General features: G+C 35.8%; 1 pseudogene; it reads right to left on the bottom strand.

Annotated features, from left to right (window-relative positions):
- Positions 1-15,068: 15,068 nt before the first annotated feature.
- Positions 15,069-15,683, bottom strand: LOC144251340 (grpE protein homolog 1, mitochondrial pseudogene; annotated as a pseudogene).
- Positions 15,684-18,656: the final 2,973 nt, after the last annotated feature.

Genomic DNA, 18,656 nt, shown 5'->3' with positions numbered 1-18,656 from the left:
CCACATTGAAAGCAGTTCTAAGAGGAAAATTCATTGGTTGGAGTTCATTCCTTAAAAAAAGAAAAAAACCAACAAATAAATGATCTCATACTTCATCTCAAAATCCTAGAAAAAGAAGAGCAAAACAATAGCAAAAGAAGTAGAAGGCAAGAAATAATTAAAATCAGAGCTGAAAATAATGAAATAGAAACAAAAGAAACAATTAAAAAATTGATAAAACTAAAAGTTGGTTCTTTGAAAAAATAAATAAGATTGACAGACCCTTAGCCATGCTAATGAAGAGAAGAAGAGAGAGAACTCAAATTATTAGCATACAGAATGAAAAAGGCAATATCACAACAGACACTTCAGAAATACAGAAGATAATCAGAAATTATTTTGAATCCTTATACTCCAATAAAATAGAAGATAGTGAAGGCATCGATAAATTTCTTAAGTCATATGATCTGCCCAGATTGAGTCAGGAGGATATAGACAACCTAAACAGACCAATATCCATTGAGGAAATAGAAGAAACCACCCAAAGATTACCAAGTAAGAAAAGCCCAGGACCGGATGGGTATACAGCAGAGTTTTACAAAACCTTTAAAGAGGAACTAATACCAATACTTTTCAAGCTATTTCAGGAAACAGAAAAAGAGGGAGAACATCCAAATTCATTCTACGAGGCCAACATCACCCTGATTCCTAAACCAGACAAAGACACTTCAAAGAAAGAAAACTACAGACCAATATCTCTAATGAACATAGATGCAAAAATTCTCAATAAAATTCTGGCGAATCGGATATAAAAACATATCAAAATTTGTGCACCATGATCAAGTAGGATTCATCCCTGGGATGCAAGGCTGGTTCAATATACAGAAATCAATAAATGTTATTCACCACATCAATAGACTTAAAAATAAGAACCATATGATCATCTCGATAGATGCGGAAAAAGCATTCGACAAAGTACAGCATCCCTTTATGTTCAAAACTCTAGAAAAATTAGGGATAACAGGATCATACCTCAACATTGTAAACGCAATCTATGCTAAGCCACAGGCTAGCATCATTCTGAATGGACAAAAGTTAAAGGCATTCCCTCTAAAATCTGGAACAAGACAGGGATGCCCTCTCTCACCACTTCTCAACATAGTCCTCGAAACACTGGCCAGAGCAATTAGACAGACAAAAGAAATTAAAGGCATAAAAATAGGAAAAGAAGAACTTAAATTATCACTATTTGCAGATGACATGATTCTACACCTAGCAGACCCAAAAGGGTCTACAAAGAAACTATTAGAGCTAATAAATGAATTCAGCAAAGTGGCAGGATATAAAATCAACACGCATAAATCAAAGGCATTCCTGTATATCAGTGACAAATCCTCTGAAATGGAAATGAGGACAACTACTCCATTCACAATATCCTCAAAAAAAAAAAAATACTTGGGAATAAACCTAACAAAAGAGGTGAAAGACTTATACAATGCAAACTACAGAACCCTAAAGAGAGATATAGAAGAAAATCTTAGAAGATGGAAAAATATACCCTGTTCCTGGATAGGCAGAACTAACATCATCAAAATGGCGATATTACCAAAAGTTCTCTATAAGTTCAATGCAATGCCAATCAAAATCCCAAGGGCATTTCTTGAAGAAATAGAGAAAGCAATCATAAAATTCATATGGAAAAATAAAAGACCCAGAATAGCAAAAACAATGCTAAGCAGGAAGTGTGAATCAGGCGGTATAGCGATACCAGACTTCAAACTATACTACAGAGCAATAGTAACAAAAACAGCATGGTAGTGGTACCAAAACAGGCGGGTGGACCAATGGTACAGAATAGAGGACAGAGAAACCAATCCACAAAACTACAACTATCTTATATTTGATAAAGGGGCTAAAAGCATGCAATGGAGGAAGGTTAGCATCTTCAACAAATGGTGCTGGGAAAACTGGAAATCCATTTGCATCAAAATGAAACTGAATCCCTTTCTCTCGCCATGCACAAAAGTTAACTCAAAATGGATCAAGGAGGTTGATATCAAATCAGAGACACGGCGTCTGATAGAAGAAAAAGTTGGCTATGATCTACATACTGTGGGGTCGGGCTCCAAATTCCTCAATAGGACACCCATAGCACAAGAGTTAATAACTAAAATCAACAAATGGGACTTACTTAAACTAAAAAGTTTTTTCTCAGCAAAAGAAACAATAAGAGAGGTAAACAGGGAGCCTACATCCTGGGAACAAATCTTTACTCCTCACACTTCAGATAGAGCCCTAATATCCAGAGTATACAAAGAACTCAAAAAATTAGACAATAAGATAACAAATAACCCAATCAACAAATGGGCCAAGGACCTGAACAGACACTTCTCAGAGGAGGACACACAATCAATCAATAAGTACATGAAAAAATGCTCACCATCGCTAGCAGTCAGAGAAATGCAAATCAAAACCACCCTAAGATATCATCTCACTCCAGTAAGATTGGCAGCCATTATGAAGTCAAACAACAACAAGTGCTGGCGAGGATGTGGGGAAAAGGGTACACTTGTTCATTGTTGGTGGGACTGCAAATTGGTGCAGCCAATTTGGAAAGCAGTATGGAGATTTCTTGGAAAGCTGGGAATGCAACCACCATTTGACCCAGCTATCCCCCTTCTAAGTCTATTCCCTAAAGACCTAATAAGAGCATGCTACAGGGACACTGCTACATCTATGTTCATAGCAGCACAATTCAGGATAGCAAGATTGTGGAACCAACCTAGATGCCCTTCAACAGATGAATGGATAAAAAAAATGTGCCATTTATACACAATGGAGTATTGCTCTGCATTAAAAAAATGACAAAATCATAGAATTTGCAGGGAAATGGATGGCATTAGAGCAGATTATGCTAAGTGAAGCCAGCCAATCCCTAAAAAACAAATGCCAAATGTCTTCTTTGATATAAGGGGAGTAACTAAGGACAGAGTAGGGACGAAGAGCATGAGAAGAAGATTAACATTAAACAGGGATGAGAGGTGGGAGGGAAAGGGAGAGAGAAGGGAAAATGCATGGAAATGGAAGGTGATCCTCAGGGTTATACAAAATTACATACAAGAGGAAGTGAGGGATAAGGGAAGAATAATACAAGTGGAAGAAATGATTTATAGTAGAGGGGGTAGAGAGAGAAAAGGGGAGGGGAGGGGGTACAGTAGAGGATAGGAAAAGCAGCAGAATACAATAGACACTAGAATGGCAATATGTAAATCAGTGGAAGTGTAACTGATGTGATTCAGCAATCTGTATACGGGTTAAAAATGGGAGTTCATAACCCACTTGAATCAAACTGTGAAATATGATATATCAAGAACTGTGTAATGTTTTGAATGACCTTCAATCAAAAAAGAAAAAAAAACACCCATAAAACAAAACAAAATAGTAAAAGGTAATAAAAAGAGAAAAATGATAACAAAATATCTTTATATGTGTGTAACATGAATGAATCAACATATACAACAAAAACCAAAAAATTATTATTTTTTATTTGAAGATGGACACAATACCTTTATTATTTTTAAGATGGTGCTGAGGATTGAACCCAGTGCCTCACACATGCTAGGCAAGTGCTATACCACTGAAGTATAATCCCAACCCCAAAACAAAAAAGTCCTTAATGAAAAATGAAAGAATTGTCTCTGCTGAGGTGGTCCAAACTGTGAACAAGGACAGATATTTACTACCTATGCCACACAATCCTTCTTTCCATTATTTTCTTCCTTTTCTTCCTTATCTTCAGCAAGCTTGCTTTGGGGCAGAGTTTCCCAGGTAGAATTCACAGGTTGATGAATCTGCATGGTGCTATCTTCTCCCTCACCTATCTTGTCCGGGTGGATCAGCTGAGCTCCCACTATAAGTGGCAGTGCCTTGGATGGAGGAGTTCACCTTGAGACATATCAGTCGCCAGTTAAAATGGTTTCTAGGTCCGAGTATAGATTACACTCTGAAGCCACTGATGTTAAACACAAGGATTTTTCCTAAATTTTCAGTGTGGTGAGGAGTCAACCAAGGGAGAATTTACATGCAGTGGGGGCAGTATAGCCCACCAGTCCTCTCTGGCTGTGCAGGAGAGAATTCTGTCTTTCAGTGACTGTCCTAGGCCACAGAAGAGTGTCAACTCAGATCCAGCACTCTCACTTCACCACTCCTGCCTCCATCTCATTACACACACTCAGACTGGAGATGCTCTCTTTTGACAGCCTACTGAAGCACTGCTCTGATTGAAACCACATGGCCTAAGGTTCGGGGGGCTACAAGTTCTAGGTGAGGCACAGGGGAAAGTGCAAGGCCACCATAGCAACAGCAGAGAAGCCAACAGCAGACAGCACGTCCATGAAAAGCCCAGGGATGTGAACAAGAGTAGCCAAGACAAAGAGGCCAGGCAGCAAGCGACAGCACTACAGGGCCACAGTGGTGGACATGCAACAGCTGGGAGAGAGTCAGGGGCACTCAGGGCAGTTGAAGCAGACCACGGAGGGTTGGGGCACTGACAGCTCAGGGCTTGCTCTGAGCAGGGACTCACCTCCACCCACTCACAAAGGGAGCTCCCCTCATTCCATTTTTATTGAAGAACTTTTATTGTAATATGTTCTCTCATTCATGAATATGCTGAGAAAATCAAAGCCTATGTGGGGCATGGTAGCTACAACTGACAAATTTGTAGTCAGTAAGATGGGGAGAAACTTAGAAAAGCTTGGGAAAACTTTATCTATAAAAAATATGAACTCAAAAGCTTATGAAATTTTATATTGAATAAGTTTGAAAAACATATCAAATAAAAGTAAATGAAAATGAAAAGAAAATTTAGATGATTGGATTAATTTTAAGATTTATGAACATTTTAGAGAAGAGTAATTTATAATGTTGGAGACAAGAGCCTTTTCTAAAGAGTTTTTTTTTTCTCTCAGCTAAAATTCTTTATTTCAGAAAAAGAGAAGAGAACTAATATTTTGTGGCTTTGTTAGACCTCTCTTTCTGTTCTCTTAGCAAATTGGGCTAATGGCAAATATTATGTATTTGAGGACTCCCCTTGGACCTGGGCATTGGGAAAATCCTTTCAAAGCATCTTCAAGGTGTTGAGCTGGGCATGTAGCCTGGATCCTGCCAGACATTCCTCTGCTGTGCCCTGCCAAGGTCTTAGTACAGCATAGCCTCAGGCTCCTGTTTTACTCCTTTTTCATCTTTTTCTCTTCATCACTGTTTGCATGAAGTGGAAACATTTCCCACACCTGCCAAATTAAGAAATAAACTCATCTATGAAGGGTGGAGAAGCCTGTCTGTTCAGACATACTTGTCTGTTCTCAGAAGTTACATTTTCATGTATTAAATCAGACAAATAAAAAGTTTGGTGAAAGATATGAAATGTTTGGAAGTATTTTAATTTTCTTAAATTTTTTACTTTGAAGACTGAGCAATGGAAAATTTAAGATTTTCTCCCCACTTCTCAGAGATTCAGAAATTATGACTCTAACTGCAATAGAATGCTGTTATATTCTTTCTGTGCTGGTTTCCTCTTAAGTATCTATATATTTATAAATCTGCATCTGTACTTCATATGGACAATCAATAAATCAAGAAGATTAGCTTCATTTTTTGGTGAAATTGAACAGCTTTTTCTTATTTTTCTTCCTTCTTATTGCATATAAATACTTTCAAAAATCAGATAAAATATTTTGCTAATCTAGCAAACTTTTATGCACAATTCAAAACAACTTATAAATTACCTGAATGGCCCCTACTATAAGAATACAAAAACCTTTGTACTAGCTATGTTCCTGATAGCTCAGGAACTTCTTTGGCATATTTCCTGCTTTGTAGATATTTGTAATATAATGTTCAGGTTAAGGAAATTTACATCTGCTCTGCTTGAAAGAGTAACCAAGACCAGTGAAAACTGGAGGTAATTATGGCACTTCTTCTATATGAAGACTCAATTTTGCAGCAATTTATGTTAACTTGGGAAGAAAATTGCTATCACATGTACCATTGCTTCACTTAAATGATGGCCACAAATCTAGAAAATTAACTCAGAGAAAAATAAAGAGAAATTCCCTTGTTTTCATGTAGGGCTAATTTAGCGTTGATCTATTTTTCTTTTAAAAGATAGTTTAACAAAGTCAATATTCTCTTTTCATAGTACATAAGTAAAGAGAACAACTTAAAAACAGAGAGCTACATGAGGTAATGCCCAAAGACAACCACAGATAATCTTGTCCCTCAGTGGGCTGGAGAGTGAAATAAAAAAAGTATTCATAAAATGACACAAAATTCATAAAATTAGCAGCTAGGGTGCAAGAATTCAGAAGCCTATAGTAAGTCTAAAGTCGTTCCAGTGTCAAGCTAAGTATAGTGCTTGACTTGGCTGTTTAGTTTTATATCAGATAAGCTCTGAGTTTCTTTGGGACCTGTATGTTTTGGGAACCTATATCACCATTTCTGCATTACTTAAGACTTGGAGGATTGACCAGAGCTGTCCTTCCTTATCATTGTTGCCTGAGACCTGGGGTGGGAAGAGAAAATGCTTACTAGAAAACTTGAGCATCCTTCATCTGGAAGCTGGGCTTCCAGCTCCCTTGAGAGATGGCCCCTCCTCTTGCATTCTGTTAGTGTCCAGTGGAAAGGTTCATTCTACTCAGTTGAGGGACTATTCTGTTCCTGCATGGATAAGTTCTGTTATTCAGACCATATTTACTGTAGGACCAGAAAAATGGACAGTCCTGGCAATTGTTCTGCCTCTGCTAAGAACTAGAGTTAGTCGGTAAAGCTCTATTCCAAGGTTTTCTCTAGCTCTGCGCTCTCTTGCTCTCTCTCTCTCTCTCTCTCTCTCTCTCTCCTCTCTCTCTCTCTCTCTCTCTCTCTCTCTCTCTCTCTCTCTCTCTCTGTTTCATGTTCTGTATTTACCCTCTTAGGCTACTTGTCTCTAACCTTGAGCATCAGGGAGATATATTATTAATAACATGTAGGATTTTATGCTGTCAACATTATTTTTAACCCAATGCTGTTTTTCTTTTCTGTTTGGTGGGGCAGGATCAGGAAAAGTTACTGCACAGACAGTGACTGAATCTTGTTTCTTTCCTTAGCTGTGTCTTAATGTTTACAGCATCCAATTGCACTCACTTTCTTGTTTAGTTGGTGAATATTTTTTTTTGTCTCCCTGCCCCTCTTTTAATTTTTTGTTTATTAGGAATTAGAAGAGGCAATATCTTAGTCCATATTTACTTGGCCATTTTTATCAGAATTCTTCCAGATTTACATTTCTAAAATGAAATATGATTAGGTTTCTCCTTTGTTTAAAAACCTTCCATGTCCTCCAGTTGCTTTCAGGATAAACTTTGAATTTCCTCGCATGGCTTCTAATGCCATAGTCTCCTCCTTCATCTGTTCTCTGCTTGCTTCTCTGTATTATCTATAGCAGATTTCCCCTTCCATGCCTACCTTCAGTCATATTGGGCTGTTTTATTATTGAATTAACCTGACTGTTGGTTAAAGCTCACATGCTCATCTTTTGCTTTGAATTTTCTCTTCCCTTCTTGCCTTGCTATTTTCCCTCTACACTTTGGATCTCATTTGTCCTTAAATTTTGGCAATTTTCTTTCACCAATTGAAGCATGATCTTTGCCTATTCTATGTGTGCCACTACTGTAGCACTGATTGTATCCTCTTCTGATGTATTGTTTCTTCATGTGTGTCTCTCATTAGGCTTAGTTTTTTTGGACAGTGAGAAATTCTTATTCACAGTTAAATCTCTAAGACTTTTTGATCCAACAAACATTTTCACATATGTGTGTACATCACAATGCCTAGCATAGAGTTTGGGAACAGAACAGATATTTAACATTTGCTTATAGAATAATAAATACCTGTTGATTTGCTAACTTGAGCTCCTCGGTTGATTTGCAGGTTTATGTATGGGGAGCTGACTCATAAAGACACAATTGAAAAGGTGTGGCAAACCTTTGAGAAATATGAGATGAATTCCTATGAAATTCTGATGTACAAGAAAAACAGTGAGTAGTCAAACCATTCTCAATCATACCTTTATGTGCTTGTAATAGCAAAATCTCTCCTGCTCCTCTATTGTTGTCTTGTGTTTTCTTCTTTCTCATCAAGTGAATGCAACTACTTAAAGCCATTGTATATATTTAGATAAATATATGATTAATCAGTTACACTTCTCCTCACAGGAACATTTGATGAACTTCTTGTCATTAACCTGTTAAGACTTCTTCATCTATTTTGCTGACAAGAGTTAGTGTTTTTCCTATGGGTTTCCTTATGGTGAGATTCTGGCTTAAGGCTCTTGTAGACTTTAAGCTTCTTAAAGAGGGGGGGGATGAAGTAGGATAGAAACTGTTCAATTTACCTTTGTTTCTATCTTCCACAGTGCCTGTAGAGCAGCAATAACTTCCTAGGTGCCCAATTAAGTTTTCGAATAAAATTTTGTTTTTCACATAACCTTAAGAGAGAGTATTAACAATAGTGCATTGTTTATTTGTATTTGTTTTGGTTACTCTTATTTCCATAAAGTGTGTTAATGAGATTTTTAGGTCTTTCCCCACTTATAAGTATGAAACTTGCTTTTCTCTTAAGAAATTTCTTGTCAATAGAGATTAGCTATATTAATTTTTTATGGAATGTGAATACATGGTCTTAGCAGGCATTCAGAGATGTTAAACAGTGCTTTGTTTCTGTTTTTAAACCACTATTTTGTTTATAAAGAGTCCTGTTTTTATATGTAGGGTTGACTGGTAGGTTTTTGATTCAGTAGAACATTCCAGAATGGCCCAGATGGGCACAAAGATAAGTGTTTATTTGGTGGTGTATTTAGGTATGAGTGATTTTTCACTCTGGAAAGCAAAGGGAAATTGTTGCTTTATCTGGAAGGAGCCTGGACTGTTTTGTTCTGTCTGAACTGTTGGAGCAACTGAGAGGACTGTTTGCTTGGTGGCCTGTACAGATATTGATCTGAGAAATGAGCCATGACCTTCATTAAGTTCAAGGGGGCTGTTCCCACAGCTTACATTCTGCTCTAGCTTCCTCGCTCAGCCAGTAGGTCTTGTTTCTGTCCCACTTTTAGCTATAAAAGGAAAGAGGGAAAAGATGGTGAGAGGCTACATACAAGTCCTTCTCCATGGGTGAGCACAGCTCAAGCAACAGCTCTCACCAGGAGCACCTTGCAGCAGCCCTCTCATGGGCAGAAGTGGTCTACATGTGTGTCCCGAGCTGAGTAAGCTGGTGTTTTTTTTTTTTTTTTTTTTCACTGCATCTCCATGTACTGGACAGTGTCACTTTCTCCATGACAGAGAACACTGAATGGTAGGTGTATCTTGCATGCACATTTCCCTTGAGTGTTTCCAGCTTTATTAGACTATGCATTCTAACTATAACTTGTCTAAATTCTCTATATATGTATTTGGCACAAAAAGAGAGGGAAACATAGTTGAAATTGAATTAATGATTTCACTTGCCATGCCTTTCGGTGAGTATGAGTAGGAGGTGAGAAAAGGGAACCTTCCATTCCCTGGCTGTCCCTAAAGGTGAAGGCCCTATGAGTGTCTTAGTGTACTGAAAATGAGTGTGATATTGAAAGTTCTGTATTTCAGATAGACATGAACTATCCATGTAAGCCAGGTAGTTCATGAATTATCCAGAGACCCCCTTGCCCACAATAGAAACATGCTCATTAATTGTATCATATATTGACTTCTCCACTGGTGCACCTGGGATTGATCTCCAAATAAGACACTAGCACGTCTAATACTACTTGGGTCTCGAGTTTAAGGGGAAACAAACCTCAGCCAACATGTAACTAATAAATATTGAGTTACAAATCTAGCCTAGACTCTTAAATATTTGCCTTTTCCCAATAGCTCAGTTTGTTTTAAATCATTTTCATTATTAATGCCTGTACTTGTATAACTCTGCAGAAACTCAGTTTTCTCCTATATTATTGATCAATCCATAACATATAGAGGCTACTCTATCTTTCTTGGGAAAAATTATCTTTATCTCAAATGAGTTAAAATGATAACTATGGTTTTCTCCACATATAGAGCTCACTGCTTGTGGAATGAAGGAAGGAAAGCCAAATGAAAGAATCCCCAACAGCTTGCAGATTGAACTGTGCAAAGCTCCATTCCTTTTTGCCCTTTGCCTTAACTTGGATCAAGTAAACCATATTTTTTTCAGATTATCATGCTGTTTCAATAGAATATAATTTTCATGGTAGATTAAACTGCATTTTTGGGAATCCAGGTAAAGGAAAATAAATAACTATAGTATGGGATAACTCAGGCACCCACCTTGGATGATCACAGCTCTGTTTACTCATAAGAAGGTTGCATTTGTACTTTCTAAAAAACTATAATTCTAAAATTTTAATTTCTATGACTCCGTCAAAAATTGTGCAGATTGATTTTGTTAAATTTATATAAATTATTACTAATAAAACCACAGAGACATATTTGTGTCTCAATCCTAGAAGCTAAAATATGCAAGGTTATTTGCATATCTTTGAATTTGGAAATTATACATGTGCTAATTTTAGACTATGTTTTGAAAGTACCAGATTTAGGTCAGGATGGATCTTCAGAAAGAGTGTATTTCTATTTTATTTTTTGCTTTAAGCTTAAATATCTGAATTGTGAATTTTATTGCAATGATTCCTAATATTGACATGAGAGAACATAGTAAAGTTTCATTCTGATTTACAGGATTGCTAATTTTGTTGAATTACTATTTTTTATTGGAGAGTAAACTTTAACAAGTGCTGTCTGCCATTGTCCAAGAGAGACTGTGACATTTTACTTTGCTAGCTTCAATCTTCCCTCAGAAAATGAAAGATCAACTTCAAAATTGATGTTTTCCCCATAGTCTGTAAGTAAAAGATGGGTAAGTAAAAGATGGACTCAAGGTAACATTCAATGACCTGAGAAAAAACTCTTGCAATTAAATTCTAAATGAAGCTCACTCTTGGGCCAGTCTGACACATGATGGAATGTCCAGGGGCCTTGCTGTGCACTGCTTTCAGTGTTACTGCAGTCCAGGAAGGCTTTTTGAATACTACTATGTCATGTTTACCCTACTTCTCTCAGCAAGTACCAGTTCATCCTATTTTGTTTTCTCAAATATTCAAAGATTTTATCTTCATTTCACTATCTCTCAGTAACATTACCTTTGTTCTTCTTTGGAACATCTGCCTGTGTTACAAGTCCTTTTGGTATATAAAATGCCATCGATAAAGCTATTATACTGTATAGATCTGGACACAGAAAATAGAGGATTCTGAAAACATCCTCAATAATGAAAAGCAATTCTAACAGATTTTCTTAATTTTGCTTCAGATAAACATGAGACTCCCATGGCCTATTTCCCTCACTGTTTTGTTTGTTATAGAAACATTTCAAAGAAGGACTGAAGGAACTAATTCATATGCTTTCACTCCTAAATCTCAGATTAAATAGCAGATCATTTTATACAGAATAATTATTATATGTATATTCTTTTTTCAGACTAATTCCTGGAAGTTATTCACAATTATCCTGCTAAATTAAGCTTCTCAGTTTGTGTCATATCTCGAATTTTGTCACCAGGTGATCTTCAGAGATGTCTTTCTTTGATTGATTTTTACATTTGCTTTACCATTTTATAGTTTAAATGCCTGGATATAGCAAAAATTAGGAGCCTGATAAAAACTAATTGTACTTACTGATCACTTATTATTTGCAGCCATTGTACTAAGTGTTTTTCACATTTTATCTTACCTAATAAGTCTGTATTACTTAACCATATTTTACAAATTTGAAAATTAAGGCCTCAATTAAGCATCCTTGACGAAGGCTGCATTGCTAATCCCTATAGAACTCAAATTCATATCAAATACAAAGATCTAAATAGGGAATTACATCCAGTTTCTCAGTTCCTCCTGAGCAAATAATTTCATGGAATATACTTGGAAAATATTAATAAACTAGAAGAAAACTAGCTGTCATGATCGTCTCAAAGCTCACAAATAGCACCCTTCCACCATATAAACACACATGAACAACAAACTTTTTAATATGCTCCAGTGTCAATTAAAGAAAATACAGAATGAACAACCCAACATGAGCGTTTCAAATTTGAAATCATATTTTATCTTGCCCTCCAAATGCCTTTTCTTTCTCCAAACTGGTGCCAACTAGGGTGCTTGTTGACTTGTTTTTATACTGTTGCAGGTCACATTTGTCAAACTTTTTGTTTGCTTCTTATGTGAGTGAAATGATCCAATGAATCAGTTGCCCTTCACTGGCATGTCGGGGCATATGGGGATGCACCACAAATGTTTCCCAGGTGTGCTGCTTTAGTTAGTTGGATTTAACTAAAGATACATATGGTCACTGCAATGTCTGTAAGAAGGGAAATGGAGCAAAAAGGGTTTCTACAGTTTGCACTGGAGCAGGTTAGGACTTGATGAGAGAAAGAAGTAAAAACTGGTTGGTGTGTTTCCATGCCAGTTTCAAAGTAACATAGAGAGGTTACTTGCTAAATTCTGATCTTTGACAATTGAGTATTTGAGAAGGTATTTATCTGCAATCATCAGTGATTTGTAAGTAGAGGCCCAGTACTAGAGAGTCACTGCTTGAATTCAGTTATGACTCCTCAGTCATCACTGCTTCTGTAGGCTCTGGGATGTGGTTATACTGCTCATGTTATCATGTGGCAATCACCATCGGGGTGGTGATAATCCCAAAAGCCCAAGAATTACTGAAATAGGCTGACTTTTTTTTATTTTGTATATAGAGCTGACTCTATAAAACATTATCTTCCATCCTTTTCCTTCAGGTGACTTTAACATTTTAAATAACAGTCCTCTGAGGCTGCTGCCACTGTTTTCATGTTCCTATTGTCTTGTCACACTTGAGTCTGACCTCTTGAGAAGTAATCCTCTATTGTCATAGTAGTTTCTGATGATATCTCAACAAACAGAACCATTGATTTCTTGGAATAATTGACTATTGGTAGTAATCTTTTTAGCATTAGTAACCTAACTATCTGAACTCTGTGTTTCATAATCTATTCTAATTTGCCACTTAGACAAAGCAGTAAATTTGGTTTGTGTACACTGATTGAAAGAAGGTTAGCATCCAAGCCAAAAAGAAATATAAAAAGATCAATCTATAAATAAACACACACATTCCACTAAAGTAGGAGAAAAAGTTGATCAATTTTTATGCTTTTATGAAGAAAGTATGTTTCTACAAATTATTAAGTGTTGTAATACTGAATAATATTTTCTTAAATATTGGAAAAGAATATGATAACTTTTTTTAGAGAGAGAATTTCTTAAATATTTATTTATTTATAGATTTAGGTGGACACAACATTTTTATTTTTTTATTTTTATATGGTGCTGAGGATCAAACCCAGCGCCCCGCACATGCCAGGCATGTGCATTACTGCTTGAGCCATATTCCCAGCCCAATCGCTTTTTGAAACATGAAAAAAATCATGAAGCATATGCTCCCATTCTTTAAAAAAAAGATCACATTTGACACTTCTATATGACTTCCTTTTATATGACTGTCTTCATAGATGCTTTCCCTTTCATTCTTTATCAAATGCAGAACTTCTCTCTAAATGTGAGCCTAAATTTTCCTATAAATGTAATGTTATTCTTAGCCAAAAGCATAGAATTATATTTATATGGCTCATCTCAATATCCTCCTGGTTTTCTTCAGTGAATGTGCTAATTGCATATTTTAGCTACTCTTTTCTTTTCTTGGCCTTTGTGGCACATTTTACTAGACATTACATTTTCTTATGCTTAGATTGTATTTGCTTGACACAAAAGTGTGAGTTGGTTGACTCATTGCATTTTGCATACATTGTGCATAATAAATGCTGAAGTGAAGTTTATTGTTTCTTGGAGCAAAACAGAAAACATGCTTCTTTGCCAGATCTGCTTTGACAAAAAACAGAGAATCCTAAAATGTTGGGTAGCATATGGTTAGTAATCTTATCCATTTGTCTTAGCAAAGTGAGACTATATGCCTTGCTTTTTTATTATACACATCTCATTACTATTCAATGTTGACAAGTGAAATTAAAGAAACCCCCATTTCAATTATCTAATTCAATAAAAGTGTGAGGTGTGATGTTTGTTTGTGTGTGTATTTTATGGTTCCCACATGATTTTGAACTTTGATACAATATGCTATATATGGTATATAATAATAATTCAGATTTATTCTTTTTTAAGGAAAATAAACATTAGGCTTTTAATCCTCTTAAATAAAAATTTAAAAATTAAACAAACATTTTAAGTATACCAAGCAAGCAGTCCCCACTGAGAAGGTCTATCTTAATAGGGAATATACCTTGAGGTTATTAGTAACTAACTGAATAGATTTAAACAACTGAGATGGAAAAATAGGAAAAAAGGATTTACTTTGTCAAATTCACTTGGCAAAATAAAGTGGTAAGAATGTTCAAGTTCACATGCTCACTTCCTGTCTCCACAGAAAAGCCAAGGTTGACCATTCCTGGCATCTAGATGCTAGCTATAAATGAACTTGTATGTTCTCAAGGTAGGCATCCTTTTTTTAAAGCAAGAAACATGTTTCCTCTCTGTCCTTTTTTTCTCAGTGTGAACCCAACAGTGGCCAAAGGTACCAGGACTCAGTGCTGCAGTGAGCTGCAGACGTTGGCACAGATGGGTGGCCAGGCAGCCAGACAGTTCCTGAAAAACTTTTGTTTAAAGTACTTTGCAATCATGAGTTTAAAGCAGATACAGTGTTTTTCACGATACTCTAGAGGTCCCATCTGCCCTCTTCTGGAAGTATATGGAGCTACTAAACGTGTGGTACTAAGAAATCAGACTCCTGGACCAGAGTTCCTAGAAGCAACTGTGTACCCAGCTTGATTCTTTGCAGCCATTTAACCTTTCCATCAAGGCTGGACTCCCAGAGGAGAAAAGATAGACCACCTTTCAAGAGTTACAGCAAGTGACTTAAAAGCCAAAGACCCTGAGGTAGGCAGTTATGCTTCCTTCACCACCCCTCCAGGGCGGGCCTGAGGGTGCACCCCTGCAGCTTGTACCCCACCTTGCTAACCAGCACCACCATGCTGGCTCCTCGACCTCTACTGGTGTGTGGAACAGTGCCTCATGTTCATAAGAGTCAATCTTGGCTCCAAGAGGGTTCAGCTTGAGCAAGCCGTGCTTTGTGAACACCTTCTGGATCTGCACCTCGGTGAGTACCAGCCCCTTATATAGGCTTTTCAGGTAAGGGTTTTCATCTGTAATCTCTTTGGAACACTCTGTGTTTCCTTCTCCAGAATGTCCACAGCCTCCAGCAAGTCTTTGCAGTAGCCCTGGATGCCATATAATTTTGCCTTTCTCCACCAGTTTTTGGCTCCTCTGTCTGAAGTTCTCAATATCTGCCAAAGCTCATTTGTATTTTTCCATAGTGTCAGCTGCTATTCAAACTTGACCTTCTATTCCAAGGATGCTCTGTCTTCTGCTCATTGTGACCCACGTTCTCTTCCAGGCTTTGGGAATTGTTCTTTTGTTTTATAGCTATGCACAACAACCAAGGAGAGGGCTTGAGAGACAATGCCAAAGCCGGGATATTGTGCTGCACCAGCCTCACACACCGAGCCACCATGACTGCCGCTGTGGCCTCCATCATGCACATACTGGCCAGATTTATTCTTAAAAATATAGAAAAGATAAACAATCAAAAGAAGGAAACAAAAATACAATCACAAATCTTAAAATATTAGTATATTTTTTTTTCAAAAACACCACTTTTCTTATGCTAAATTCTTTTCCATAGATTTCTGTTTATTCTTGCCTCAGTACTTTCGCTATTGCAAATTTATAATGTGTCAATAACTAAAATTCAGTTATCCATGCTACTCCACCTACTTCCCCTCCCCACTGCCCATTGCTTTAAATTGAATTGCATTGTTTCCTCTAGAAAACTATTGGAAAGAACTTTGTGCTATCATCCAACACAGGAAAAATTCCTGCCTGTGTGTTTTCTGTTGCTTCAATTTCCCTTTCAAACAACAACAACAAAAAACAGATTATACAGACCTTCTTCTGGGAGAAGCACACACCATTATGTTTTTTAACTGTTTGCTCACTTGTTTATTGTGATCTGTGCATTTTGTTCAATGACACTCTCCTATCCCACCTATTTAGGAGTTGCTAGTGTCTCCTCACCTTCTAGTGCAGAAACCCGGCACCTGCACAGAAAGGAGAAATAAGCCTCCTTAACCTAAAAAGAAAGAACAAAAAAGGAAGGAATTGATAAAGGCAGGAAGGGAGGAAAAAATAGGGTGGGAAGGAGGGAGGCAGGAAGAAAGAGGTATTTCTTATAATATGGTCCCCTTTCTAGTTTTAGGTTTTCACCCCCACCTCACCACCAGACCATATAACTTAACCAAAGAATCTTCGTGGCCTAGAAAGAGCCTTAATCTGACAGATGGAAGCAGAGTGGTATCTGAAATGGTAGCTGTAATACTGAGAGAAAACAGGAAGACTTGTTCTCTGCATTGCCTGCATGCTGACTCCACTCTAGTTTGATCAATAATTACAATGATATTTAAAGTCTTTGTCACCACATTAAAATGGACAAAATTCTGTTTTCTAAGGTTATCAGTGTTGGTAAAATGTGATGCATAAATTGCAAAATCAAATTATTTATCTCTCAAGAGCTTCTGAAGAAATAATCTAGATTTTTTTTTTGTTTATAATAGAGTTTTGGTTTGGAAAAAAAAAGTATTATCCTGATTAAAAAAAAAATTCTAAGATCTAATACTTCCTTTCTGTTAAAAAAATTTATCAAAAGCCTTAAAATAAGATAAAGGCCACATGTCTGTTGTTATTGTATTTTTTCCTCATTTTTTAAATTGTTGCATTATAGTTGTTTATATGTACATGGACATACAACTTTAAATGTCTTACTGAGCATTGTTTGACAGACACATTCAAAAATTCAGTTCTGTCAAGGATGTATTTCTGTCACACTTAGTATTTATTGTTTGATTAGGACTTAATTCTAGGAACATATTAAGTTATATATTTTTTTCACTAAAGATGCATATTTTTCTCTCTGAAAAAATGATTGTTTTATTGCTCTATATTATATTAATCAAATTTGTCTCTAACTTAGCAACTTAATTCAGCATCTTTTTGAGATGGATGATAAAACTACTGTTTATAAAGTTCTCAAACCATTGTATCATTTTGCCAGTGTTCATTTTTAATGACTAAAAGTCTTTGACATATTTTCAATTTTTTAATATTTATTTTTTAGTTGTAGTTGGACACAATACCTTTATTTTATTTATTTATTTTTATGTGATGCTGAGAAGTGAGCCCAGGGCCTCGCATGTGCTAAGCCACAACCTCAGCACATATTTTCATTTTTTATTTGTGTGAGATTCACGTTTTAAATTTTTGAAATTATCTTATATTGAAATATATTTTATCTTTCATATATGTCTACATGCCCAAAATGACTAAATGAGGTTATTCAAGCAGTATTAATAAAATAATTCTATGTTGGTTTTAATTCTAAAAGTGTATACATGTATGCATATATGTACATGTATATTTATATGTTAAGAACATTAATACATTTTAGAAAAAGCCTACACAACAATTAATGTCTGAAATGAATTTGCTGAAAAAATATTAAAGAAAATAAAACATATAGTTATATATTGTATCTTATTCTGGAATAAATAATGTATAGAAACATTTTTCTGAAAAACTAAAACTTGGAATCTAGCTTTTGAGTTAAAGGCCTGGAAAATTATTCTAAGATTTCATTCCCTCAGAGTATATGCAACAATTCTTTATCAATTTTTAATTCATAATTTAAATACTTAGAAATAAAGTAGTTAACAAAATATTTTATAATAGTAGTCATTCACCATGTAAAAATGTGGTTTCTGATTATTTCTGGCTTTAAAATGTTACTGTGACATCATTGTATAATCTTAAGGGGTAGTTTAACTATCTTTAAAAGTATGAACTTCAGTAACAGAGCTAATATTTTATATCTAATATTTCAAATTTATTATATAAATTTTATTATATAAATTTTATAAATTTATTTTTATGGCCCTCTTAGTTCCATATCAGAATCTTAGAAAAATTGTTATTTAAAGAAAGTTATTAACAAGTAATCTTAGTTTGAGATTTTTTAACATTAATAGAGAATAAAAATGGTCTTAGGATATGTATTTCATATTTATTCCATTGTGTCAATTATCATCAAATATCCCAATAATCAAAGTTGTGTTGGCATGGAAACTGGTAGAAATATACTGGTCAATTGTACTAGCCTTCATCAGTTTTCCTTACACACAATAAAATTCTTCAGCATTTGCTTTGTTCAGAATTTTTCTAGTTTATGGCAGTATGCTATTTAAAGTGTAAATTAATCCACATGTGAAATATTAGCCAAATAGATTTTAATAATAGGTATTTGAACTTCAAATTTGGTATGCATATTTTATAAAAACAAGAGTTATATTGATGTTGTAGTAGTGGATTATGGCTATGATGTCAAGGTTGGAGAACCTGATTCTAGACCAGCACTGTCTAATATGGTAGACACTGG

This window comes from Urocitellus parryii, assembly GCF_045843805.1.
Source record: "Urocitellus parryii isolate mUroPar1 chromosome 13 unlocalized genomic scaffold, mUroPar1.hap1 SUPER_13_unloc_11, whole genome shotgun sequence".
In the NCBI taxonomy this organism is placed as follows: domain Eukaryota; kingdom Metazoa; phylum Chordata; class Mammalia; order Rodentia; family Sciuridae; genus Urocitellus; species Urocitellus parryii.
Note: the sequence above shows the minus strand (reverse complement) of the source record. Positions and strands in the feature narration are given on the sequence as shown.